The sequence below is a fragment of the Lytechinus variegatus genome, chromosome 8 (genome assembly GCF_018143015.1).
Source record: "Lytechinus variegatus isolate NC3 chromosome 8, Lvar_3.0, whole genome shotgun sequence".
In the NCBI taxonomy this organism is placed as follows: Eukaryota; Metazoa; Echinodermata; class Echinoidea; order Temnopleuroida; family Toxopneustidae; genus Lytechinus; species Lytechinus variegatus.
In genome coordinates, this window is record NC_054747.1 from 4264482 (window position 1) to 4285038 (window position 20557).

Genomic DNA, 20557 nt, shown 5'->3' on the forward strand with positions numbered 1-20557 from the left:
TCTCCAAGCTCCGATGTCCTTTACCCCTACTGTCTCAATTTAATTTCAGAGGTAGGGTGAGCTGAAAGGTGAAGATTCCCAGACATGCAGATATCCCATTACTGACATGTTCTTCTCCGAGGTGTCACATCCTTAAGTTGTCTGGGAGCAAAAAAGCATAACGATGCACTCTTTCTCAATGTTTATTCTCCTTCCAGACTGATCCAAGCATGTCCGGCTGATACGAAGGAGGCCTGGGTAACGGAGGAGTGCAGACAAGGCGCAGGAGAAGGTGAGATGGGTATTAACGATGGTGATGTTGATGGAGGAGAGGAAGGCGGTATAGAGGGGTCGTGATGATACGATGATGATTGAGATGGATGATCAAGGCGGTGTTGAAGTTATAATGAGGAGTAGGAGCTTGATGGGGATGGTGTAATGATAATGGTGGTGACGAAGATGTTTATGATGATGACGACGATGATGGTGATGATGATGATGGTGATGATGATGATGATGATGGTGGTGGTGGTGGTGGTGATGGTGATGATGATGATGGTGATGGTGATGATGGTGATGATGGTGATGATCATGATGATGGGGATGATGTTGATGATGATGGTGATGATGATGATGGTGGTGGTGATGATGATGATAGTGATGATGATGGTGGTGATGATGATGATGATAGTGATGATGATGGTGGTGATGATGATGATGATAGTGATGATGATGGTGGTGATGATGATGATGGTGATGATATTGATGATGATGATGATGATGGTACTGTTGGTGTTGATGGTGGTGACAAGAAAGAATAGAAGAAGGAAGAATGAATAATAGCATGATCAGAAGAAGATGATGAAGAAGTAGAAGATTAGAGAAAGGGGGACGAAATAGGGGAGGATAATAATAAGATGATGAAGATGATTATAGGAAAATAATAACAAGAAGAATAGAATGATAAGAAAATTATACGAAGGAGGAAGCAGAAGAAGGTGATTAATACCAATAGTAATAATAAAAAAGATAATATTAATAGTAGTAATAATAAAGATAATATCAATAATAATAATAATAATAAGAAGTAGAAGATGATGAAGAAGAAGATAATAAGAAAGTAATTAAGAAAACAATTAGAATAATAAGAAGAAATATAGATAAGGAAGAAGTTGAATAATAATAATAATACTGATTATGGGGAGAAGGAGAAGATAAAGAAGCAAAAAAGAAGAAGTATAAGAAGAAGATGCAAAAGAAGAAACAGAAGAAAAAGAAAGGAGGATGAGGAGAGAAAAAAGAAGTAAAATGGAAGGAGAAAGAGGAGAAGGAAGAGGACGACGACGAGAATGGGAAGAAGGAAACAATAAAGAAGATTACAAGGAGGAAATCAAGAAGAGATGAAGTATGTGGAAAGGAAAGAGAAGAATAGAAAGGTGAGGTGGAGGAAAACGGAAAACCTGTTTTAAAAATCGTCTGCTGGGTTTAATTGTTATGGCCTAGTTTTCTAATCTTAATCTTGATTAAAAGAGCGACTTGACTTAAATAAGTTGTGATGGAAGAAGGTTAGTAGTTTAACGAATAAACAAAAACCAGGCCAAACTCATTATTGCATTCGGGGCATTTAATAATCAATATTTTATCTATATGAAGCTAAACGCATGGTTTTATGAACGAGTGGAACATTAGAAAGTGACAATGTATAGACCTATATGAAACATATAATAAAGTCTATAAAGGAGGATGTATTAAAATAAATCGAATTTTACATCTTTTCATACCGTGTTTATGCATATCAATTCCCATTATTCAATGGTTTCTTACAACTGAATATATCTATTACTTTCACAAACACGGTATGAAATAATGTATAATACTATTTTTATGTAGTACAGAAAATGACTTGCATACATGTACTAGTATATAAATTGGGGCGTGGTTGCATGTAGCGTCACAAATTCTAGGGATTTTTTTTCAATGCTTTTCCAAACTGTCGTTTATCATATTTTTTTCTTACTAATCTGTTTTAGAAAAAATAAAATCCAATTCGATGTTATGTTTAGATTCCCCTAGTACAAAATTAATTTGAATATTTGATAATATGAATATGAAAACAAAACTAAACAGTTCTATATCTTTTTAGGCTTATCACCTTAATAGCCAATCAATATTTGCATGTTGTTTTTTAAAAGATATGGGAAACTTGTTGGAAATGTTATGAATTGCAAAAATGTTTTTGCAAACTTGTACATAAGATATTAACAAGTCATTAAGTTATGTTATTATTTCTCATTAGTTTGTAGTTCAATTGTTGAAATAGAAATTAAATAAATATTCATCTAACATCCTATTAGTATATACAATCTTAAGATCCAATCTAAAGTTGTGTTGATTTGAAAGTCAACTTCGTTTTGCATGTGATGTGACTTTATCTTTAAACATAAAGTTGATAGGATCATGTTTTAACAAAGTGATTGGTTAACATTGGTTTGACTTTTAAAAAATCTGAGCTAGAAGGTCACACTTGTCATCTGTGTCTGTGATATGTTACAAAAATGAAGCCCAGAAAAAAATTGCGTTCGAAAATACTTATTTAGTGCTTCAAAAATTGAAATATAAAGTGACCGGAAACACCATCTTAATTTCATCCCATACACTTATGTGCACTATTTCGGTGTCTATAAGACGCCTATTTACAAAATCGGGGTTTGCCTTGTAGTTTTAGCTTTTCAGTCTCAATTATGGTTGTTTTCAGGGTTTATAAGTTCTTATACATGCACTTGTACACATGTTTAATCTTGGTTTGAGAATTTTTAAAATCAGCTGCTCACAAAGTTAAACAATACCTTTAACACAAACAAATAATACTTCTGAGCAGTTGATGTATTTCAAATAATTTCAATGGTGTCAATTGTGAAGGAAAAAACAGACTTTACACTAAAAACGTTTTAACAAATTTTTAACAAAATAACTATTTTGAAAACATCTGCATAGTTTTTTTTTTTTTTTTTTACTCAGGTATGAATTTCGTAGCTTTACGAACAATTACAAGCAGCGCATGTGATACTCTTGATGTAATGATAATTATGTAAACATGATGATCACTAGCAAAAATTGCAAAGCAAATTTGACGACAAATCACTCTTAATCGCATTTATTCTAAATAGTCTTTGAAATACAGGCCCTAATGGATATAGACCAACATTGTTTCTTTTAAAATGTAGTTTTAATGCATTACTTTCTGCGACAATCCAATATTGTAGAACTTTCATTAATACTTGTATGAACTTTGATAAAACTTTTGGCTCGGACATTCTATTGGCTTTTTTGTAACATCCCTCTTTTACAATTTACCGAAAGTTTTTGAAACACTCATGCCGTTAAAGTCTAAATGTATCCCGTAATTAACTCTCATCTTGACCGTAAATAACGTTGAATTACTTTGTTTTAAATAAATTTTTTAATAATTTTTTAAAATAATTTTTTTCTTAATCTAGGGGAATTCGGTCATCATGTCTTTATATACTGTACATATTTTAAGCTGTATGAGAGATTGATCAATTGTGTCAATCTAATCAAATAAATAGGACGACAGATTCCCATCAATTTTTAGGCGACTTTTGAAGAGTGGGTGATGAGAGTTGATGCGGAGGGAGGAGGCTGCCATGAACGATGTCGTAGTTTTGATTATGGGATGGAAGGGGGGGGGCGGGGCTTTTCAAATTTGAATGAGGCATTAATAATAATAATAATTATAATAGCTGGATTTATAAAGCACTTTTTGCCTGAGGATACAAAGCGCTGGTGCTCTTATTACCGCGGCTTTAGCTCGCGGCTTTAGCTCGAGCTATACCATCACCGGCGCTCAGTGCATTCAAGGAAATAATCCTGCCGGGTACCCATTTACCTCACCTGGGTCGAGTGCAGCACATTGTGGATAAACTTCTTGCTGAAGTAAAATACGCCATGGCTAGGATTCGAACCCACGGCCCTGTTGAAATGCGAGAGTCAGAACCACTAGACCACAATGCACCCACACATTATAATCTACCAATACACTAGTTTAATCTGTGAAGGAAAATTCACAAGTAAATCTCATCAAAATAAAAAAAATGTGTCGTATTTTATATTTTTCGTTGATTATGACTTGACTTTTACAGAGACGTCCAAATATGTCTCGTTCTTGGAAAGAAGTACACGATATTAAAATATCTAGAAAGGTGTTCGTAATATTTAAAGTGAGCATGGTGAGGAATCTAGGCCTGTTGATTCAGCAGCTGCTCCCTCACATTTTTTTTTGGGGGGGGGTGTTTGCATGCATGCGCCAAGAAAGAGGTACAGCGCCAGCTATTGGCGTAGACTTTACAATCTTATTCTCCGCCTTCTGAGCACAGCAAGGAGAAACCGATTATGACCAATGACGAACATTTCAATTAATAATTTTTGTTTGAATTGAACAGTTAATACGTATGTTGTTAATATCACTTCAAAATAATCATTGCCGAGGGCAAATGATAGTTTCTACGAAAGCGGGTGCACAAACAAGTAAAAATAATAAATATATGTAAAAGATCTACTGTAATTTGCGCAACTTTCAAACAAAATTATCTTACAAAAGTAATCACTTTAATAAAAAAATAGAACTTTTACTTTTCGTATATTGTACAAAAAAAGTAGCTAAATTCATAAAGGAGAGGAGGCATTAAAGTGATAGGTTAACATTGCTTTCACGTTTAAAAAATCTGAGCTAGAAGGTCACACTTGTCACCTGTGTCTGTGATATGTTACAAAAATAAAGCCCAGATAAAATTGCGTTTGAAAATAATTATTTAGTGCTTCAAAAATTGAAATATAAAGTGACCGGAAACACCATCTTAATTTCATCCCATACACTTATGTGTACTATCTAGGTGTCTATAAGACGCCTATTTACAAAATCGGGGTTTGCCTTGTAGTTTTAGCTTTTCATTCTCAATAATGGTTGTTTTCAGGGTTTCACTTGTACACATGTTTCATCTTGGTTTGAGAATTTTTTTAAATCGGCTGCTCACAAAGTTAAACAATACCTTTAAAGTGAGTGCACAAAATAAAGGGGGGGGGGGGGGGGTTGATCCACAAATGTCCACACCTAATAGTTGGTCTTCACATTATATGTGACTTTTCAATGCCCAACATCATCCCATTCAACTTTCTAACCATTTCTATTGACGACTGATTGGTTGATTATTTTATTTTCATGCAACAATGTTATTATTGAACATAACAACATATGAAGAGTTTAGTTGCAAATGGGGTGAGGTCCACTTTTTACCATTCCGAGAAAAACCATGTTTTTTATTCTCACTTACTGCAATACTCTTATAAGAAACTACATTGTCATGATGTACTACCCTATCATGTGAACATAAAATTGGGTATAAAAGAAATCTACCCGTCAACAATTTTTTTTTCCAAATATTCTTTTAAAAATCATCATTGTGGACCTAACCCCTTTTGCAACTAAACTGAAATGAATCCAATCTATTTTGATTAATAAGGTGATTTTTCTTTGCCATTTTTATTCACGTTTTCATGTGAATTTCAAATTTCATCAGAACGACTAAAAATTTAGATGATTTGAGACAGAAAACAATAGAAATTTATGAACAATGGACCGAACCCATTTTGACAAATGAGCTCTTCAGAATAGTTTGTTTGCAAAAGGGGTTATGTCCACTCCAAGAAAATCATTTTTTTTGCAATATTCTTATGCGAAACTAAATTTTCGTGATACCCTACCATGAGAACATAAAGTTGGGTATTAAAGATATCCACCTGTCTTCACATTTTTGGAAATATTCTTTTCCAAAAAAAGTTCTGTGTGGACCTAACCCCTTTTGAGGTGATTTTTCTTTGCCATTTTAGATCACTTTTTAATGGGAATTTCAACTTTTCTTTGGTATCATAAAAATTTATACATTGAGACAAAAAAAATCTAATTTGATGAAAAAATGGACCTAACCCCTTTTGCAAGTGAGCTCTTCATATAATGAATTAACAATATATATCATGGTTAAATAATAACAGTCGTTGCATGTGCATGGACACTCATAATGGCACAATGGCTTGAAAAATGACTTCCCCGGAGGATTATGGTGCCTTCAAGAGCAGATATAGGTAAAGATTTTTCTTTTTTTAAATCAAGTTTTGGCGATTCGCAAAAAAAACCCAAAACACACACACAAAAAAATGAAAAACAAACACGTTTAACAAGTACAGAAGATTAAAATCAATCTTCTTATTGGTAAATCATTTTTTTCCCTGAGGATATTGGGGACCAGAATGTGTAGAATAATTAGGCCTCAAAGTAACTTTATATTTAATCAAACTCCCTCTGTTGTTTAAATATTAGCACTCTGTTCGTCCCGTCGTTACATATAGATACCATTTCTTCTTTTTTTTCCCACGAGAATTCCCAGTGGTATTTATAGTTTTCCAGTGAATTCCAGAAACTGAAAATTCCCAAAGCAAATTTCAAGAATTAAGAATTCTATTGATAGGTTGCAAAGAATCTAAAATAATTATTTTTTATTTAGGTTTTTATCGAATCTAAGATATAAATTTCCTGGCATACATGGAAGTCTCAGGATGAAGCCCTGATGCCCGTTCCAAAATTGCACATTCGTACAATTAGATTGTAATGATTATTTTTCTTTTTCAACTTTTTACCATGGAACTTAGTGATAGATACTATTATCTACAAACTAACTCAGTGCGTAAGGAGTTTTTCTTTAATGCTAGTTCGCTCGAATTGGTGGAATTTCAAGTTAAAGGTTTCAAGTTATCTGGTTAAATAGTTGTTACAATGAATGAATACAAATAAAAAATACTTCCCGGACAATAGGAAAACTCATACATAGAACAAAGCAAAAACATATCTTAAAGAATAATCCTCGCCTCTTTGAATGATTAAAAATATTTGACGGACTTCCAGTGTTCATTCGATCATTGGATATAAAAAAATTAATGAAAGTAATTATATGCTAAAAAAAGTATGAACAGGTTAGGTGCAAAACGAAGAGATTAAAAATATTGCAATACTTTCATGATAAATCTTTAAACTGACAATTTTTTTCTTTGATTCTTAATGATAATGCTTAATATGCACGTTCGTGCAATACACATTTACCAGTATTTCACTTTATTTTGTTTTTAATGTACTTAATGTATTTTTAGCAAGTATGAATATTTTAATTCACATTATTAAATATTAGCATTGACAATTATTAGCAAGTTATATTCTATGCAAAAATAATCCAGTTAATGAATTGGATTAGGCATTGATATTCAATATATTTAATGCACACAAAATGTGTATAATGATGATATTATGTCAGTGTGTTTCTGTGTTTGACTGCCTTGTTTATTAAATGCAGTTTTAAAATGAATCCCTTTATAGAATTGAATTCATTTTTTAAGAGCCAGTTTTCCAACCCCCCCCCCCCCCTATACAGTAAAAAAGATAGCACATTGTTTAAGCCTGTTACAACAAGTGGTTTAAACTTCTTTTGTAATTATTTAGAAAGTTTAAACAGTTGTTGAAAACGTTAAAACAGTTGTTTAAAAAGTTGGAACAGTTGTTAAAAGAGTTTGAACAGATGTTTAAACTCGTTTAAACAATAGTTGTTACAGTGACGGGGTCAAAGTTTTAAACAGCGTTTTTACAGTGTAACCTCCATCCCTCTCCCCCTCCCCCCTCTCTCTCACCTGCCTCTTTAATCTCATTCTTTTTCCCCCTTCCCCTGGTTTCATTTCTCCCAATATGATCCCTGTTGGCCAAAGCCTTATTAATTATTTCATGTCCCAGAAACGTCCATCGCCCGTCACTCAAAGTCTTGTAACCCCCTTTCATCGACCTCCTGACAATGAACTAGGCCGGGGCGGCTGGCGAGGGAAAGAGGGGTGGCCGATGAATTCCACGCGCGTTTTACTGTCTGAGGCATGGTCTGAAATTGGTCCAAGTTTAGATTTAGGCATGCATGAGAAGTATCCCGTCCCATCTCGTTCAAGGTCACAGGGGGCGGGGGGGGGGGAGTTGGAGGTCCATGCTCATCCCCCCCAAAAAGGGTCCCCTTCCAAGAAAAAAGAAAAGAAAGCAAAAGAAGAACAAACGGAAAGAAAAATGAAAGAAAAGGGGGGAAAGATAATGTCTTTTTCTGAATATTATGTCAAAATCTATCACAAAAGGTCAACATTCTTGCCCGCTCGCTTCTCTCGCTCAGACCTTTTACAAAATTATGTCACGCATGTCAATATAACATGTACCCCTAAAACTTTTTGACTTGTTACTTGTAAAAAGGGTAGGCATCATAAGAATTTAGCATTTAACATAAGACAAAGGGATCTACCTCCCAACAGCCCTGTGAATTTGCCTAAAGCTCTTGAAAAGGGATAGGCCTATATAATCATATATGCCACCCAACCACGAATATAGAACATTTAAGACATTATATATAGGGTGGGATGACTTGACAAAACACTTCTTCAGGGGAGGGGGGGGGGGGGTTGGGGGTATTGCGAGATCGAGCCAATATTACTTTGGGTCCTTATTGAAAAACATGAGCGAGAATGTTATCTACTTTATAGTATTATATAGTTATAGATGTATAGTTGTGTATGCGACTAGTCAAATATTTTTTTTTTCCTGAAGATCCAAGTTTCGTTTAAGGGGGTGAAGTGCAAGCTTATAGTCCTGTGTTAAACAATGACTCACCATTGAAAACAATCATAACTTCAGATTGCCATAGATGACTCATTGGCCAAATATATCATTTCTAAACTTCTGAAAGTTTTGAAAGTTATTCAAATTCAAATTAATTTCCAACAGAAAATTGAATGCAAAATCATTACATACACATATGAGTACACTAAGCATTAAAGTACATGATCCAAGCAACAATATCTATGTATCAACAAAGGAGAATGTATTAGAGGATAGGATCGAAAAAATATAAATAATAGGACGTAGAGGGCGAAATCCCCACTTGTCTTCAAACCTTTTTGAATAGTCATAAAATCCTTGGCTATTCCAGGTGTATCTAACCATTTACCGAAGTCATGGTTGTCTGGCATTTATTTATTTATTTGTTTATTTATGTATTTATTTATCTATCTATCTATTTAGTTATTTGTTTATTAATATATCTATTCATCTATTCAATTATCTATTTATTTATTTATTATTCATTTATTCATTCATTTATGCATTAATTTATTGTATTTATATCAAGTCAATCTCTTTAATGCAGATTTTCACAAACATCTACCTTCTACAATGTGCACCAGTTCATTTCCTTTCAATCAATCTAGCCCACAAGCCCGGCCCTTTTGACCATCTTGGTCGCTTCAAGATTCGTTTCTCCAATGAATGGGGTCCTTTTAATTATTAGGACAAACATGAAGACATATGCCTCATTATGATGCTAGGGGTAAGCATTTTGGCTTTTATATAATTGATCGCTGTGACAACAGCTGACATGGAATCAAATGCTCAGAGGATGCTACACCTCCCCCTGACCATTTTGCTTCCCCCCCCTCTTTCTCACTCCCTCCCCCCTCATTCTCCCTCTTTCCTCTCTTGCCCCATCACCACTTGCTCTTCATGCTCTGGCTTCTCTTTCCTCCCCATCTTGAGTTTTTTTTACGTTGGGGCGCCCTTCCAATATAGTTTCCACATCTCTATGTCATGTTTGTAGGGACTGTCAAATTGCTGTCTGTCATACTCCAACATGCCCCACCCCCGACTACCTCCCCATCCAGCATTTCACCGCTCCGTCAGAGGACCAGACATCAGCTGCTCGAAATAGATAACGAGTATTGATTTTCATTTTCTTTTCCAAAGTTCAGCCGGTCAAATTACATCACCGACGTGACGTCACAATGGCTCGCTTTCAGGTTGCCATCATCAATATAGTTTGACGGATCGATATCATACATCACTATTAATTCTACGTTGACATACGATGGTCATTTCGCGGTTATATAGATCAATTTATAATTGTTCAAATATTTTCCTTTTTATCCCAATTTCTACTGACAAATAAAACTCATTACTTTTTCTAAATATTTGTTTCTAAAAGCTAATTAAATGTAAAAAAAAAATACATTTTTGAGTAATACCGGTCATAGTGAAAATTCAAATCATCAAATTGATTTCAAATCATCAATAGTTGTGATAAAAAATGATAACATAATAGCAATAGTAAGATAATGATAATGGGGAAAAATGATAAAACTCAATGGATTTTCATTTTCATGAAGCTACCACGTATGAAAATAGATAAAAAAATATAAATAGATGAATGAATGAATGAATGAATAAATAAATAAATAAATAAATAAGTAAGTAAGTAAAACATACAGGATGGGTTTATTTATGTATTTTTATATTGAAGAAGGGACAAAAAATCCATGTCCCAATCAAAAATGTAATACACAATACAGTATGATATGCCTCCCAACTCCTCGATTGTATAAGGAAAAAATAGAAAAGAAGAAGTAGATCATAATTATACTTTTATTTTCCATCACATATTCTTGGATCTCTGGAACTTACTAAAAAAAAGTTTTTTTTAAAATCATCTTAAAACCGTTGGGTTTCTTAATCGTAAAAAAATTGTAGTGACAACAGAGAACATTTACGAATTTTCCAAAGAAGAGGAAATATGAATGATTCAAATGTTATTGTCGTGGATCGGCAACTCCTGATCGTTCTCCATGCATGAGGCAGAGTTATCTATGTAAGAAATAAATGCTTAGTGAAATAACAAACGGAGGAAAATAATTAGATATTAAGCAGTTAATGTTTTTACGTTGGCGAAGATAATTGAGATTAATGATAAGACGGAAAGATATACAACACGAGAAGGGGATGGGAGAAGTAAAATGAAAACAAGGAAAAAAAGAAAGAAGGGACACAAGGAGTCACATGCAGAGAAGACAAAAGAAGAAGAGAAGAATAAACAGAAGAAGAGGAAGGAGAAGAAGAAGAAGAAGAGGAGGAATAATGATTATAATAATAAGAAGAAGGAGGAGGAGAAGAAGAAGGAGAAAAGGAAGAAGGAGAAGAAGAAGAAAAAAGGAGGAGGAGAAGAAGAAGGAGGAGGAGGGAGAAGGAGAAAATGAAGATGAATAATCATGATAATGGGAGTTACAGGGGATGATGTTGAGAAGAAGACTCGATGATGATTAAGGATGACTAAACGAAGTGATGTAATCGATGATGAGTGTATCTGATCTAAACAAAGATTCTGAGTCAATGATAAGATGAAGAGAAACAAAAATAGCTTCTAAGAGGGTAGTTGAACCTGAGGGATTGAAAGACGTTTAGAAGGTGGATTAAGGGAAGGGCAAACAACCTTTTCCCCTTCTTCTTGTTACCCTCCTTCTTCTTCTTCTCCTCCTCCTCCTTCTTCCTCTTCTTCTTCTTCTTCCTCTTCTCCTTCTTCTCCTCCTCCTCCTTCTTCTTCTCCTCCTCCTTCTTCTTCTTCTCCTCCTTCTTGTTCCTCTTCTTCTCCTCCTCCTCCATCTCCTTCCTCTTCTTCTCCTCCTTCTTCTTCTCCTTCTTCTTCTCCTCCTTCTCCTTCTCCTCCTTCTTCTTCTCCTCCTTCTTCTTCTCCTTCTTCTTCTTCTCCTCCTCCTTCTTCTTCTCCTTCTTCTTCCTCCTCTTCTTCTTCTCCTCCTCCTCCTTCTTCTCCTCTTCCTCATTCTTCTTCTTCTCCTCCTCCTCCTTCTTCTCCTCCTTCTTCTTCTTCTCCTCCTTCTTCTTCTTCTCCTTCTTCTTCCTCTTCTTCTTCTTCTCCTCCTCCTTCTTCTTCTTCTTCTTCTCCTTCTTCTTCCTCCTCCTCTTCTTCTCCTCCTCCTCCTTCTTCCTCTTCGTCACCCCCTTCCCCCTTTTCCCCGTCTTATTCCTCTCTGTCGTCGCTGTATACCAACACACTATAACTGCATCAGAATTGAGCTGAAATATTGGAATATATTCTATCGTTTGCTATTTCAATGAGTATTTTTTAATATGTATTTTGAGATAACTCTGCCTTATGGGGAAAGTTGTTGGAGTTTCTGAGACACGGCAATAAAATATTAACGATTAAGACTATCCCCCTTTGATAAAAACTTGTCATTCTTGTCTGATGATATCGTCTTGGAAAAACGATTTAAAAAGAAACTCACCGGTTTTAAGATGATTAAAAACTTCCCTTTTTAGTAAGTAAGATGTGATGCAAAGCATAAGTATAATGATCTGGGTTCATGTATTGTGACGTCATCGTAATACTTCAGCGTCACAATGAGTTGCTTAATGACGTCATAGTATTGTTGACAGACAAGATAGGTCACCAGCGAAGAGTTGATTTTTATGTCTTCGTACAAGAAATGGCGACTTCGTAAGTTTTATGTAACTGCGTTGTAGTTTGGAATGACGTAGAGATGGTATTCAGTAGTAGTAATATAATCTATATTAATTGGTATTTTTCTAAAAATGTCTGTCCCCGAGAGCCATATTTCGCATGGAGCATCTGCTTCTAAGTAGGATGGTAAACATGATAAAATAAGCGCGTGGAAAAGGGCAAGGGGGGACAGGGCCATCGCCCCCACTCATGTCTTAGTAAACAGGGAGGAATAGAGAGTAAGATAGATGCGAGTCCTTTCCCGATTTCTAAGAAAGAATAGTAATGTCAGGGAGACCGGTTTCTTTTCTTTTTTTTCTCTTTTTTTGATAAATATTATAATGGTAAAGATTAATAAACCATTAATTGCAGGAGAAAGAATGGTCAAATTTCCACGTTTTCCCCCACATCCTTTGCCCGCAGTTTAACGTGGAAAAGTATACGGAAGTTCGGCTGTAATTCATGTATATATTATGTTGCATACTAGTATATACTGCGGCTATTGTGGGATGACCAACTATCTATGTTCATTCTCGGCAACAATTTCACAATGAATGAATTCAATTGAATTATATTAAGAAATAATTATGGTCAGTAATGAAATAGGATGAGAGCTTTAAAAAAAATATAATCATCCAATAATAATAGCAGGGTCCCCGCTGCATGGGAGAACAGTTTTCAGAACTGAAGTGGCTTTCCTAGGTAAATATACCTTTTTTATTTAATATCATCTATTCCCAAGCAAGGTAGCATTAAGTGTTAGGGCAATGAAACGGTTTTTTTAAAGGGGGGGGGGGTGCTGAACATAAATTCACAATTTGATGATCATTTGCACATTTTTATATGGTAGCTGAAAAAGTGAGCCCATTACGATCCCGCGGCCTCTCTGAATTCGATCAACAAGCATGACAAGAGATAATGTAGTAAGAAAGGTAATATGGTGCAGTGTCCCAATAAAGTAGAGGGTTCAGTTTCGATATGGTATACAAATACTAAAATGAAAAAAAAATCTTTGAAAATTCTTAAGAGAGAGAAAAAAAGAAGAAAGAAAAAAGAAAGATCATTATTATTGTTTTTCTTGTTACGAGGCATATAGGCATATCCCTGATATAGACATAGAGGTTATGTTTGTGCATATCCCTGGTATAATCGACGTGCCATATTATACAGCCTACATGCATTAATGGCTTCAAGAAGACAAAAATGGAAAGGGCGGGGGGGGGGGGAGAAAACATCTCATCAATTGTTTTAAACTACCTCAAGTCCTCAACCTTCAAATGTATTCGAATATCTATTTCTCAACAATAATTATCAATGTCTCGTGCAATGCCCCTCCCCCTCCCCCTGCTGGGAATATGAGCATCATTCTGATTTCCGAAAATTTATTCATTTTGTATAGGCTTAGATATGTTTGACACATTGCGTAATTGATGGCTTTGTTTTTTAAGTAAGATCTAGAATAGTCATCCGTGTCCCCACAGTTTTCCCCCCATTATTTTATGATTTAGTTTGTGTATGGAAAATAAGTGGTACATAATTAAAAGAATGTATATCATAATACGTAATACATATATATTTTGTCATCGCAACACATCAATTGACTTATCACCAAATTTAATCGCATTAAACATAATTGATGGGGATGCGTGCACTTGCGGGAAATGCCGCACTCTATAGCTGTCTGCAGACGACCACTGGTCACTCTTGGCCAGCCGGTCGCTCGATCAATAATTCATTCTTGTGCGTCGTGCATCTATTAAATTCAAACATGGCGTTATATTACGTGTGTGTGCCAGGGGCGATGGTGTATTGTGTATGACGCCATACATTTTCTCTGTGTGTATGGTGAATGCATGTTTAATTGAGAGAGAGAGCATAGCAGAAGATAATTCGAGCCAATTAGCATTTAGAGGTCAATTTCTTACTCCACTTCTAGAGGTAAGATGTAGGGCAAGGGTCACCCCGTAAGAACGTACTGAACGAATGCAATTTGTTTGGAGGGACTAATTAATTTCTCAAATTTTCCCAATTTTTTATGGAACTGGATGAATAAACCCTTTTTAGTTTAATTCTTGTTCCAATAGTTTATGAATAAAAACCGGTTGTATTGAACTCGTGATAATAAAACAATATGTGTGAAAAGGTTTGCATTTGTTCAGTTTTTATGTTTCCGTCAATATGATTTCTTTTTCTCTTTTTTCTTTCCTGTAATACATGCATGTACGCATATAGTAAGTCGACTATAATTTCTTCTTTGCCAAGGGGGATCCACAATTTTACAAGCTTTGCTTTTTAGTGGATCCCCCTCATTTCCATATCCATTTATGCTCTATATTATACTGGGTTTTTTTACGAAGTAAGAATGCCCTTCTGTAAAATTGTATTTGATTTGTACTGTTTTATATTACTTTGTATTATGTTTTGAATGGAAATGAAATAAAAAAGAATTGAATTGAATATAAATCTTGTTTTTGATAATGTTGTTTTTATGATGAATGCCTTTTCCAAATGGAGCTAATGACCTGCCTCTTGCTTCGACAATTTTTTTTTATTATTGTTATTATTTTTGTCGGTGGATACGAGATGAATAACAAATACGATTGTAATTTATTTTGCTATTTTTATTTATATATTTACTTATTTTTATTTATTTATTTATTTAGCCTATTCATTTATTTATCTATCTTAAAAAAAATAATTAATTCATATAAATAATTATTTATTCATTATTTCATTATTATTATCATTAGTATTATCATTACTGTTTTGATTTCTATTGTTTTTGGGGGGAGGGGGGGGGGGAGATGTAGCCCGAATGGAATCAATCCCCCCCCCAAACATCAGTCCCCATTAATGACAAGCCTTAAATGAAAACATCATTTATTGAGAAATTTCGATTTGAGAGCTTATAAAGAAAAAAGGTGCTTAGAAAAAAAAGTTAAGTCAATATAAAATGATTTAACTTCACTTTTTAAATAAAAGTTTATTTAATGTATTTTGATGATCATTGCTAATATTATCGTAATTATTTATGCTATCAGCATTATTAATACTGCTATTAGGTCTATCGTCATCAGCTTTTTAATAGATCCCTTTTTAACATTATTACATTTATGAAGTATCATCATCATTATCAATATCATTATTATTATTATCATCATCACTATTTTTATTATTATCATTATTAATAAGTACAGATGCTTACATGGTCCTGTATTGTTTATGTCTCGCCTGCATAGCAAAGCGATACTATTATAGGCGCCGCTTTTCCGACGGCGACGGCGGCGGAGGTGTCGTCAACATCAAATCTTAACCGAAGGTTAAGTTTTTGAAATGTCATCATAACTTAAGCATATGGGCCTAGTTCATGAAACTTGGACATAACGGTTATCATATCAAGTATTACTGAAAATCTTGGCAGAGTATGATGTCACAAGACCAGGGTCAAAGGTCTTTTAGGGTCAATAAACTTAGACCATGTTGGGGGAATCAACATCAAAATCTTAACCGAATGTTAAGTTTTTTAAAATGTCATCGTAACTTTGAAAGTTTATGAATCTGGTTCATGAAACTTTGACATAAGAGTAATCAAGTATCACTGAACATTCTTTGTGAGTTTTAGGTCACATGACCAAGGTCAAAGGTCATTTATATTTTATGGTCAATGAAATGCCATCATAAATTTGAGGTTGAAGATCTATATAGTTCATGAAATTAAGACATTAGAGCAATCAAGTATCATTGAACATCCTGCTTGAGATTCAGGTCACATGACCAATGTGAAAGGTCATTAGGGTCAATGAACATAGTATGTTATTATCATATGAATTGTGTTTTTTCGTAAATAACTATTTAATAGTTGATTTCAAAGTCAGCACTGCTGCTATATTGAATGAGGTACTGCAAACGAGACTGCCAGAGGCGTTCCACTTGTTTACTACTACAACTACTACTAATATTAGATTTATTAAGCACATAATAATTAATACTTAATTATCTATGCGCTTTTCAATAAAATAATAAACTTAACTTAAACCATCTACAGGAGCTACAACAATAACTATAGAGTTTGCAGCATCTATAAATCTAAATAACAAAATAGCATATAATATTAGGAATTAAAAAGGTGGGTCTTAAATATATATTATGAGTGAAGCCTAATATGCTTTTGATAGGCTAATTTCTGCAAATAATAATAACAAACAAGAAACAAGACAATAAAAAATAGGGGTTACAGGCCTGTTGAAAATATCAAGCACTGCATATAAACCTTTATATATATATAAAGACCGAATAATTTTGAATTGTTGAATGTATGCCATTGGTGGCCCAGTTTTGGACAATATGATGAAAAGGAAATTGTGATTAGGCCTATATACATTGCAACAAAATGATAAGTTTATTTCCTGTTTCTTGGTTGTTAAAGGTCAAGTCCACCCAAAAAAAAAATTTGTATTGAGTAGTTTTTATTGACAACTTCAATTCATATACAAAATAATATATATATAACAAATAGAACTTTGAAACATGATATTTTCATGAATGTTACAATAAAACACAATGTCAGACATCTTACAATACATAATTATAAATAACATTGATGATAATAATGCATCAAGAAGAAACTTCTACAGAAAATTCCAACATATTGATTTTTTTTCCCAGTGTCAAATAAAAAACATAAGAGAAATTTTCCAAATACAAAAATAAATAAATCAATCAATAATAAAACCTAAACGAATTGAAGCCATCAGCATATATATATTTTTAACCCATCACCTCGGCCTCTTCACCCAAATAAATTCAAACACAAACTCAGCCCTTGTCATTACCCCCCCCACCCTCCCTTTAACACCCCCATCCCCTATCCGGTGGAGAAAATTGTTGATTTAAATCGATAGAGAAACATCAGACAAGCAATAACGCTGAAAATTTCATCGAAATCGGATGTGAAATAAAAAAAAAGTTAAGACATTTTCAAGTTTCGCTTATTTTACACAAAACATTTATATGCACAACTCATTGATATTCTAATGATAGAGTCGATAATGTCCCACATTCACTAGTTATAGGCCCTACTTGGCTAAGCCTTTATGCATGTATACAGTATAGGTTTAGGTTAAATCTTTCTTAATGAACTTAATTGATAAGAAATTGATTCCAAATAATTTAGAAATTATGAATTCACATAAAATTGCCTTTTATCTTTAAATTTAAGCTTGCTTTGAAATCCATCTTATTCATTATAATTCATCAACATTGATTTATTCATCAGGCCTACTATTTAGGTTACCTAATTAAACTTGATAACACTAAGATGCAGTAGTATTTATAGAAGAAATCAAATCTTTGAAATAGTAATACGGGTATTTTAACTAATAACTTTCGTTGTTTTGAAAGACCACATATTCATAAATCGCGGGTAGAATATTGTGCCGAGACGGTTTCCTAGCTGGCTAACGAATGGTACCGTTAAAAACATAACTGTGTGCAGATGATAAGCCTTAGCCAATCACAAGCCGCGATTCACGGCGGATCGCTGCATACAGAAGTAGCAGGAGGTTGGGAGAATTGGCTTGTCTGGCAAATATTTTCGTAAAAAAATCTTTAAAATTTGCCTAAATAAGAACAATCGCAAGCGCCACCTTTCTTACCTTATAATGAGTTGAAAGAATATGTAGTAAAAATTCATCAAAGAGTAAAATTAGGATAAAACTGCATTGTAAAATGTGCTACAGAATTGTCAATTCTCCCTCGACAAGCATTATGCAGTCTGGTTGTGCATTGCAGTTAATGTACACTGCAGCGAAGCTGACCCCGTACGGTTTTACGTGTTGTAGCAGCGGCCTACATTTGAGGCACGCACCCCGTACCGCTGGCGGAGGCTTGAGCGAACGAGGTAATGCACAGAGAGAGCTCCCAGAAGTACCGGTTGGTGTATTTCAGCCCCCCTTCTCGAGTCTCCCCAGACCCCCTCCTCCAGGATTAAAGTGTGCTGCTCAATGCTAACTGGGCTCAGCTAGAAATTTCAACGCACGGAGATGTGCCTGATCGTTGGAAAGACAGCCGGTAAAGCCAGAGTTGAATTACTGCAAATGTTATATTTTTCTTCATATCTCCGTTGGATGTATTTCATGACGTAGTGTGCGGTAAGGGAATATTTCTCCTGGATTCTGCGCCGATTGACATCAAATGTTGGATTTTCTTCGGATATCAAATCTTCATCTGTTCCCCGTTCAACAATGCTGCTCGGTTATTGGTACGTTTTGCGCGCACAGTGAACATAAAATATAGTCTGATAGATAGGGGTCTAACGTTAATCTTCCATAGATGCAATATATTTTGTACCCCGTCATTTTTGTTTGCTCTTCATATTAAAGACTTCAGGCTTTGCGAATTAGATTTGGATACCATCCCTCACATTTCTCGGCTTGAGATCTAACTTCAATCCTGTTGATAATAGACATAACATTGTCCAATATAATAGATCTAGATCTATACACCTCTAATTAGATCTGGGGAGGGGGGGGGGGGGCTACAGATATTTGTTGGCGCATTTCACCTTGCCCTTTTTTCAAGCAAAGAGTGCTTTACTAGAATACTACAAACAAATGAATCTACGTATATTATAACCTTAGAGTATTTTATTGTACTAGGCTTTTAAACGTCCTCTCCTTTTTGTCAGATAATAGATCGAGACAGTGTACACTAAATCTAGTCTCGACCTAGTATGGTCGGCTTTTCTTTCAGTTTCAGCAAGCTCCAGACTGACTATTTGGGTTGATGGGAGCAAGTCTTAGTATATACACATTAAAGTGTCATATGATTTTATGAAGTGTTGGTATCGAATACTAGTAACGAGCTCGACAGATCAAGGAAATACAGCCAGATACTAACACAACAGTGTCCAAACGTATATGGAAATATAGAAGTATAAAATGTGAATAAATGTGTATGAAAGAGTAAGTATGACATTAAAAGAGTATATAAGTGTAAAAGTATAATATTAAAGTATAAATGTATAAAAGTACAAATGTATAAGAAGAAAGTGAAAGAGCAGAAGAAGTAAAAAAAGGAGGAGGGGAAGGAGGAGAAGGAAGGAGAAGAAGGATGAGTAGAAGGAGAAGGAAAAAGAAGAAGTGAAGGGGAGGAAGAGGAGTAGGTTGAGAAGGAGAAAGAATTAAAGAAGGGGGAGGAGAAGGAGAAAGGGAGACGAAGAAGCGATAGGATTTTAGAAATTCTCCTTTGAAGTAATTCATATACTTTGAATTCAGTCTCAAGTGAAGTTGTTTTTTTAAAGATGTTAAAGAAGTCGTTTCTCATATTAGTGTTTTTTGTTTTTTAGTGTCTTTTTCTAAGTTTCGACATTCTTTTTGTGCGGTTAGTCTGATATCAATGCGTATCTAGGTTATATTATTTTTCTATTGTACGTCGATGACTGCTGAGAAGTACAAGAATTAATTTAAGTAAGACGCTTGCAAAAGGGCCACGCAGGGACAGAAAAAAATCGAAAAGAAATAAGTAGGTAAAGAGGATCCATAGACCTAATATCAAAATTGAAAAAACCCAAGATCATCAAATTTATAGTGTTCCTTCAAATGGAACATTATTTACTACTTCTCCATTGTTGCCGCCACAGATTTGGGGGATATAGACCTGGTCACCTTGCACCATGGTTAAATCTTGGAGGTACAAAAGTCTGTGGTAAAATGTAGTTGAAGCCTGTAGGTACATATCCATAGGAGGCTTCTTGGAAAATTAAATGCATGTCATGCAAAATTGTAGACTCACAGTGTGATTATAAGAGTATTTAAAATAACATATCTTTATAAGATTTTTTAAAAGAAATTCATTTTGAAATATATAATATATATTATTTAAGTAGAAAACCTTTTCTTATATATTCTCCATAATCTACTACCTTCTCAGTTTGGGATATACCATGGTTTATGGTTAAATGTACCTGTGCTATTGTAGGCCTATATATTTATACAGAGGAGTCTTTGGAAAATGAACTGCACAGTAGTCCTGCACAAACCAAACAACATATTTCTAGATGACAGAAAAATGACGAATTGTAAAAGATGCATTGAAATTACAGATTTGCACACAAAAAGTACACGAGAAGAATCGACACGTTTCAAAACGTGATC

General features: G+C 34.5%; 1 long non-coding RNA gene across 1 annotated transcript in view; it reads left to right on the plus strand.

The window, feature by feature from the left end:
- The first annotated feature begins 18231 nt into the window (after window positions 1-18231).
- The window catches only part of LOC121419857, a 53864-nt gene continuing 51538 nt past the window's right edge, over window positions 18232-20557 (plus strand). The window contains exon 1 of the long non-coding RNA XR_005970640.1: window positions 18232-18663. This is a non-coding gene — a long non-coding RNA (uncharacterized LOC121419857). The remainder of the gene's footprint in view (window positions 18664-20557) is intronic.